Here is a 6,612-nt window from a genome sequence, read left to right on the forward strand (position 1 = left end):
GAGCACAGGCTCCTGATGCGCAGGCTCAGCGGCCATGGCTCACGGGCCCAGCCACTCCACGGCATGTGGGATCATCCTGGACCAGGGCACGAACCCGTGTCCCCTGCATCGGCAGGCGGACCCTCAACCACTGCGCCACCAGGGAAGCCCTGGCAGGTGGATTCTTAACCCCTGCACCACGAGGGAAGTCCTCTGGTTTCTCTTTAAAAGAAAGAGCTTGAAGCCCCAGCTGATGCCCTCCTGCCGCAGCAAGGAGGCAATGACTTGTCCGAGCTGAGAATGGCTGGTGCCGTCTGGATCTGTCCTCTCCAGCTCATAACAGCCCCAGCAGCTGGCTTCCCTCACCTGTGACCTGCATCCCTGCAAGTATTAGAGTTTGTAACTTGTGGCCTCGAAGGGTCTTTAGGAAGTGCCTGGCGACACCCTGCCCCATGAATATAATATCACACTGTGTGCTTAGCAGCTTTTGGGGGAGGGGAGGTGGGGGAGGTGCTTCTGTTTCCAGCAGGTCCTCAAATAGATCCAGGCATGTGATGGACTGAATGTTTGCGTCCCCCCAAGGTTTGTATGTTGAAGCCCTAACTCCCAATGTGATGGTATTTGGAGGTGGAGCCTTTGGTTTAATTAAATTAGGCTTAGATGAGGTCATGAGGGTGGTGCTCTTGTAAGTAGTGGAGGAGACAGGAGAGCATCATCTCCACGTGCACACAAAAGGACAAGGCTGTGAGAACACGGTGAGAGGATGGCCGTCTACAAGCCAGAAAGCAGGCCCTCACCAAGAATGGAATCTGCCAACACCTTGATCTTGGACTGTAACTGTAGCGGTTACCTAGTGCTGTGCAGAGAATGAGCCCAAAACTGGTGGCTTTAAACAACCAGTCATTGCTTCTCATGAAAAATAATTGTTTCTTGTGCTTCTAAGGTCAGCTGGGTGATTCTGTTGATCTGGGCTAGGATCAGTGAGTCCAGCTGGGCTTACTCATGTGCCTGCCATCAGCTAATGGGCCAGCTGGGGCCTGGTCTGGGGTGGCCACAGCTGAGGACATAGCTCTGGTCCGCATGGTGTCATCCTCCAGGGGGCTGGCTCAGGCCTGGGATGAATGTGGAGATGGGGATCCAGGGAGACATGTGAAGCCTCTTGAAGCTTCACCCCTTGATGAAAAGCTGCAAAGGAACATGAATGCAGGAGGCTGACTGAACGCATCACTGCAGCTGAGCTACTGTAACACAGGTCTAATTTCACTTTAGAAAGGAAGTATTCGGTTCAGAGAAGTGAAATATCACAGGCCAGCTCCCAGCCTCCCAAGTTCCTGCAGGGATGCATCTGTGGGTCTGTATGTCTTTGTCTCTCCTGGAGACAGGGTGTGGAGAGCTGCCGTGCCAGCCTGCGACATTCCCTACAGGGAACAGGGTGTTTGGGTCCTACAGTAGGTGCCACAGGCCAGGGTCTGTCGGTGTCCTGGGGCACATCTCATCAAGCACCTAGTGGACCTATCAGCCCACAGCCCACAATACCCACCACCAAGCCACCAAAAGTTCTCCCTTCTCACTCGGCCCCAGTCCTGAGTTTGTGACCAGGTTGGAGGAAAGAGGGGAGTGGTTTTCACAGCATGTCCAGGAACTTGACCGCCCCTTGTCCAAAGATCCAGGAGAATGCTGCAGGTTTTTATTCCTCCTTCCAGAAATATAAACAACCAAGTTCACGTGTTCCTCCAGGGACCTTGTGTTTCATCTCCACCTGGAAGTTTAGTTTTGTATTTTGCTTTTATTTACTTATTTTTTGGCCACGCTGTGTGGCATGCAGGATCTTAGTTCCCTGACCAGGGGTTGAACTTATGCCCACTGCAGTGGCAGCACAGACTCCTAACCACTGGACTGCCAGAGAAGTCCCATATTTTGCTTTCTTTTAATGAACCCCTGGGCTGCTTTGATGTTTTGCCGCAAGTGTTCAAGGGTAGGAAATAGTTTCAAGAGCTCGGACAAGTTCCCAGGCACCTTAGAATCGACTTGGCATATTCTTTTTGTTTGTTTGTTTTGTTTTGTTTCGTTTTTGCGGTACGCGGGCCTCTCACTGTTGTGGCCTCTCCTGTTGGGGAGCACAGGCTCCGGACGCGCAGGCTCAGCGGCCATGGCTCGCGGCCCCAGCCGCTCCGCAGCATATGGGATCTTCCCGGACCGGGGCACGAACCCGTGTCCCCTGCATCGGCAGGCGGACTCTCAACCACTGCGCCACCAGGGAAGCCCAATTTGGCATATTCTTAAGACAGCTCCCAAGCCTGGCTGCAGGTCTGAATGTATTCCCCCAGAATGACCCACTGAATCAGAATCTCAGGGGCGGGAGTTGCGGGGGGGCGGGGTCAAGGAATCTACAGGGAGCACCCCCGGGGATCCTGAGGCAACAAGCTGTGGAAACCCTGGTCTTGAAGGGTCTGACGTCCACAGAGGGCATCTTTGTTCTCAACTGTGCTGGCAGCTGGCTGGACAGTTACAGTGCTGGGCACAGGCCTAGTGGACTCCAGGCCAGAGGGAGCACAGCAGTACCTGGGGAGGGTCCATCGTGGCGTGCCTGAGGGTCCCTAGGACACTCTGAGCCATGTGAGTCCTGCCCACATTCACCCTCCCTGTGGCCCATGGATTTTTAAAAAATTTGTCACAAGCGGGTATCTATCTTTTTTCATTTTACTTATTTTAATTTTTTTTTTTTTTGGCCAGGCTGTGCAGCTTGCAGGATCTTAGTTCACCGACCAGGGATTGAACCCAGGCCACAGCAGTGAAAGCGCTGAGTCCTAACCACTGGACCCCTGGGGAAGACCCACTGGTATCTATCTTTGCCCAGCATCCAGTCTCTCTTCTTTCAATAACTTCCCTTGTTAGGCTGGGTCCCCTAGCAGCAGAACCTGACACTAGGATGTGAGGGCAAGTAGTTTATTTGGGAGATGACCCCAGGAAGCCCTGCTGGGGGACAGAAAAGTGAGTCTGGGAAGGGAAGGCAGCCCGTGCACGGTGCCTGAGTGAGCAGCTCCCACTGTGGGCGGCCAGGCTCAACCCCTGGGACCTCTGGGGGGTGGAGAGAACACCTCGGAGTTGGCCACCTGCTCACAGGGAGCTGGGGGTGTTTATCAGCCTACGTTCATTCATCAGGTTGAGAACTGCTCCTGGGGGTTAACTCCCTGGCACTTCCAGTCTGCCCTTCTCAGGGACGGGGCGATACTCCAGCCACGAGAGGTAGCCATCAGAGAGAGAGTTGCAGGTTCATATATCCAGATGTCCTCTGCCCAAGGGAAGGTAGGCAGGGCATCGAGAGCCACAGCCGAGAGCCTCCCTCATGTTGCCTTTAGGTAATACCTCTCCCCCAGTCTCCATCCTTGTGGTTTGGCTGGCACTGTCACCTCCCTCCAAGTCCCAGGTGGTCTCAGTGGATGGTTCGGAGATAGGTATCTGTCCCAATCGGCCAATCAGAGCCCACCCTGGAACTTCTGCTGGAAGTGGGGGTGAGAAACTCTGCCAGGATTGTCCAGCACCCAGGGTGTGGGCCACATGGAGGAGAGTGATGCCAATATGGAGAAGAACCCAACCAAGAAAGGGGGACATTTGACCCCCTGGATCCAGCTATACCTGAAGCATTCTTGGACTTCCCAATTACATGCACCAGTAAATCCCCATTCTGCTTGAGAGGGTTTGTGTTGGATTTTGGGGTCTCTGGCAACCCCAAGAATCTGAAACTCATGACATTTTGGAGTCGGGAATTTGCAGAGCTTAGATGGGACATAGAGCAGGAGGCAAGATAGTGTCTGAGATTCCAGTACCTACCTGTGGTGTTGGGGGAACACCTGTGACACGAATATACAGGAGCCTAAGTCATCGGTACTGCTGGTCGGGGTTAACATGGGCTACTTATGGCTGTGCAAGTGTCCCCTCCCCACCCCATGGGAGTGATGGAGGACTCCCGGGCACAGAATGTGTACTAGAAGTCCTGGGGGCCTGACTTGGAACCCCAAGAGTTCTGTGTGTTGGGCAGTTGCCATGGTGACATGTGTCTCAGCTGCTGGGCTGCTCCTTATCTAGTTTTAGTATCTGAAAAGACCCCAGAAAAAAGATTCCAATCCTGGGGTCAACGGGTGGGCTCAGGGGCCCTGAAATGGAAACGGGATTCACATGTGATGCCACAGCTTTCATCGGATTCTCGAAGGATCTGTGTCCTGGCTCCAGGACTCTTAGGTCAGGGGTTTCAAATTGTGCCTTTTGGGGACCCGCATTTCTCAGCAGTGCCTTGGTGGGCACTGAAGGGAGGGGAGGGGAAATGGGCTGGGGAGAAGTTTGAGAGCCACCCAGCGCCTTTCCTTCCGGCTCTTTCCAGCTCCTTCCAGGCTCTGCCCAAACTCCCACAAGAGCTACTTGCACCCTGAGACCCACCTCCTCTGCAGAGGGCCCTGGCCTCGGAGGTAGAATTGGTCCCAGAGGAAGCCTTTGGGCCACAGGGAGGCTGGGTATGTTGTGTTCTGCCCTCTCTGGACCGAAAGCCCAAGGGGCCTCCCAGACGTCAGCAGTGGAACCTGACCCCAGCTCGCCTGCCACAGGGAGCTCTTAGCCACACCCATGGCAGCTGGCTGCTGTGAGAGCCCCTGCCCAACAGCTCCTGGGCAACCAGTGGAAAAGCAGCAGCTGATTGCTACCTCTCCAGGCGGGTGGGGGCCGGGGGGATGGGGGGGCGCCGAACGCCGCCACAGGAACCGCACCTCCTCTGCTCACCTGACAGCCCCTGGCCTCCTGCTCCAAAACAAGGGACACTTTCAGTGGTTAGGACTCAGCGCTTTCACTGCCAGGGGCCCAGGTTCAATCCCTGGTCGGGGAGCTAAGATCCTGCAAGCTGCACGGCTGCGGCCAAAAAAAGGGGAATCCCACGACACCTGTGACACCTTACTCCGTGTCCCAGGGGCGCTCGCAGGAAGGACAGGGGCCACCCCAGACAGGCCCCTGCCCCCTCCTGATGTCAGGACTTGGCTGTCCTCTGATGCAACTCTGGGACTTGGGTAAAACCCAGGGGAGAGGGCAGAGCAGCCCGGGAAGATGGACAGCAGGGCCCTCACCTTCACCTGGATACCTGTAGACAAGGGCTGGGGAGAAGTTTGAGAGCCACTCAGCGCCTTTCCTTCCGGAAATCCAGGAGCCCACTCCCAAGACTCGGTGTTGGCAGTGATGAGTGGGGCCTAGAGGCCTGCATTTAATACACTGAAAACTGCACGTGTGTCTGTTCATGCACTGTATGCATATGTGGTGGGTTGAATAGTGTCGCCCCAGAATTCATGTCCACCCGGGACCTCAGAATGTGACCTTACATGGAAGTAGCATTCTTGCCAGTGTAATAGGTTAAGGGTCTTGAGATGAAATCATCCTGGATTTAATGGGCCCTAAATCCAATGACTGGGTGTCCTTATATAAGAGAAGACACAAAGAGGTGAAGGCCAGGTAAAGACAGAGGCAGAGACTGGAGTGATGTGGCCACAAGCCAAGGAACACCAGGAGCCTCCAGAGGCTGGAAGAGGCAGGAAGGATCCTCCCCTAAAGCCTTAGGAGGGAACACAACCCTGCCAACACCTTCATCTCAGACTTCTGCCCTCCAGACTGTGAGGGAATCAATTTCTACTGTTTTAAGCTACAACTTTGTGGTAATTTGGTACAGCAGCCCTAGGAAACTAACACACTATATTTGTGCTTTATATGTTAAAAACGTGATTTTTTTGTGCCACCCTCTTCCCTCCGAGAACCAATCTGCAACCCCTTAAGGGTGATGTCATCCCTGTTGAACATGCTCTTGAGTCTTTTAAGCAACAGCTGAGTAATTCTTGAACAAACCCAGGGAAACCTCCAGGGTTCTAGGAAGTAGACAACAGAGGTATATCCAAATCTAAAACGTTTAATGCTTCTGGTTGGAGCAAACAATCAGGTGAATAAGAAACATCGTGTTTTCCTGGCTGAAACAGAATGTGTGATCAGTTCATTTTACAGGGGGAGAAATTCCAGACGCAGGGTAGGAAAAAAAGTCTCAACCCGTGGGGAGAACATTCTGTAGCTTGTTGAGGGAAACACCACTTGGAATGATGCTCTTACAGATGAGTGGATGTGCCCAGAGAACACAAGCAGTTTCTAAAAAGGGAAAGTCAGAGGTAACTAGTATCCCAATCTCCCACTTTTCTCCAGATGCACAGTGTGTAAAACAGTGACAGATGTCCTCACAGGAAGTCTGGAGTCTTTGGACGAGAAGCATTAAATAATCAGGATAACCACTGACTTTTATCAAGAGCTTTCCATGTGCCAGGCTGAGGACTTCACAGCCACTCTTGTTTCATCCCACTACAACCCAGTGAATGAGGTAGGCACTGCTATCCCTATTTTACAGATGAGGATATTTAGGCAAAGAGAGGTTAAGTCACCTGCTGGAGGTCACGCAGCTAGTGAAAGGATGGCTGGGGCTTGAACCCCACTTTGTTGAGATTTTACGACTCAGGCTCCTAAACCCAGTGCCTGGGCAGGTCCTATTGCTAATGGGCCATTTCTGTCCTGGCCACAATAGGTTAATGAACAAGATGGAGAAAGAAACCAAGCCAAGGAGCT

The sequence above is a fragment of the Lipotes vexillifer genome, unplaced genomic scaffold (assembly GCF_000442215.2).
Source record: "Lipotes vexillifer unplaced genomic scaffold, Lipotes_vexillifer_v1.1 scaffold914, whole genome shotgun sequence".
NCBI classification, from domain to species: Eukaryota; Metazoa; Chordata; class Mammalia; order Artiodactyla; family Lipotidae; genus Lipotes; species Lipotes vexillifer.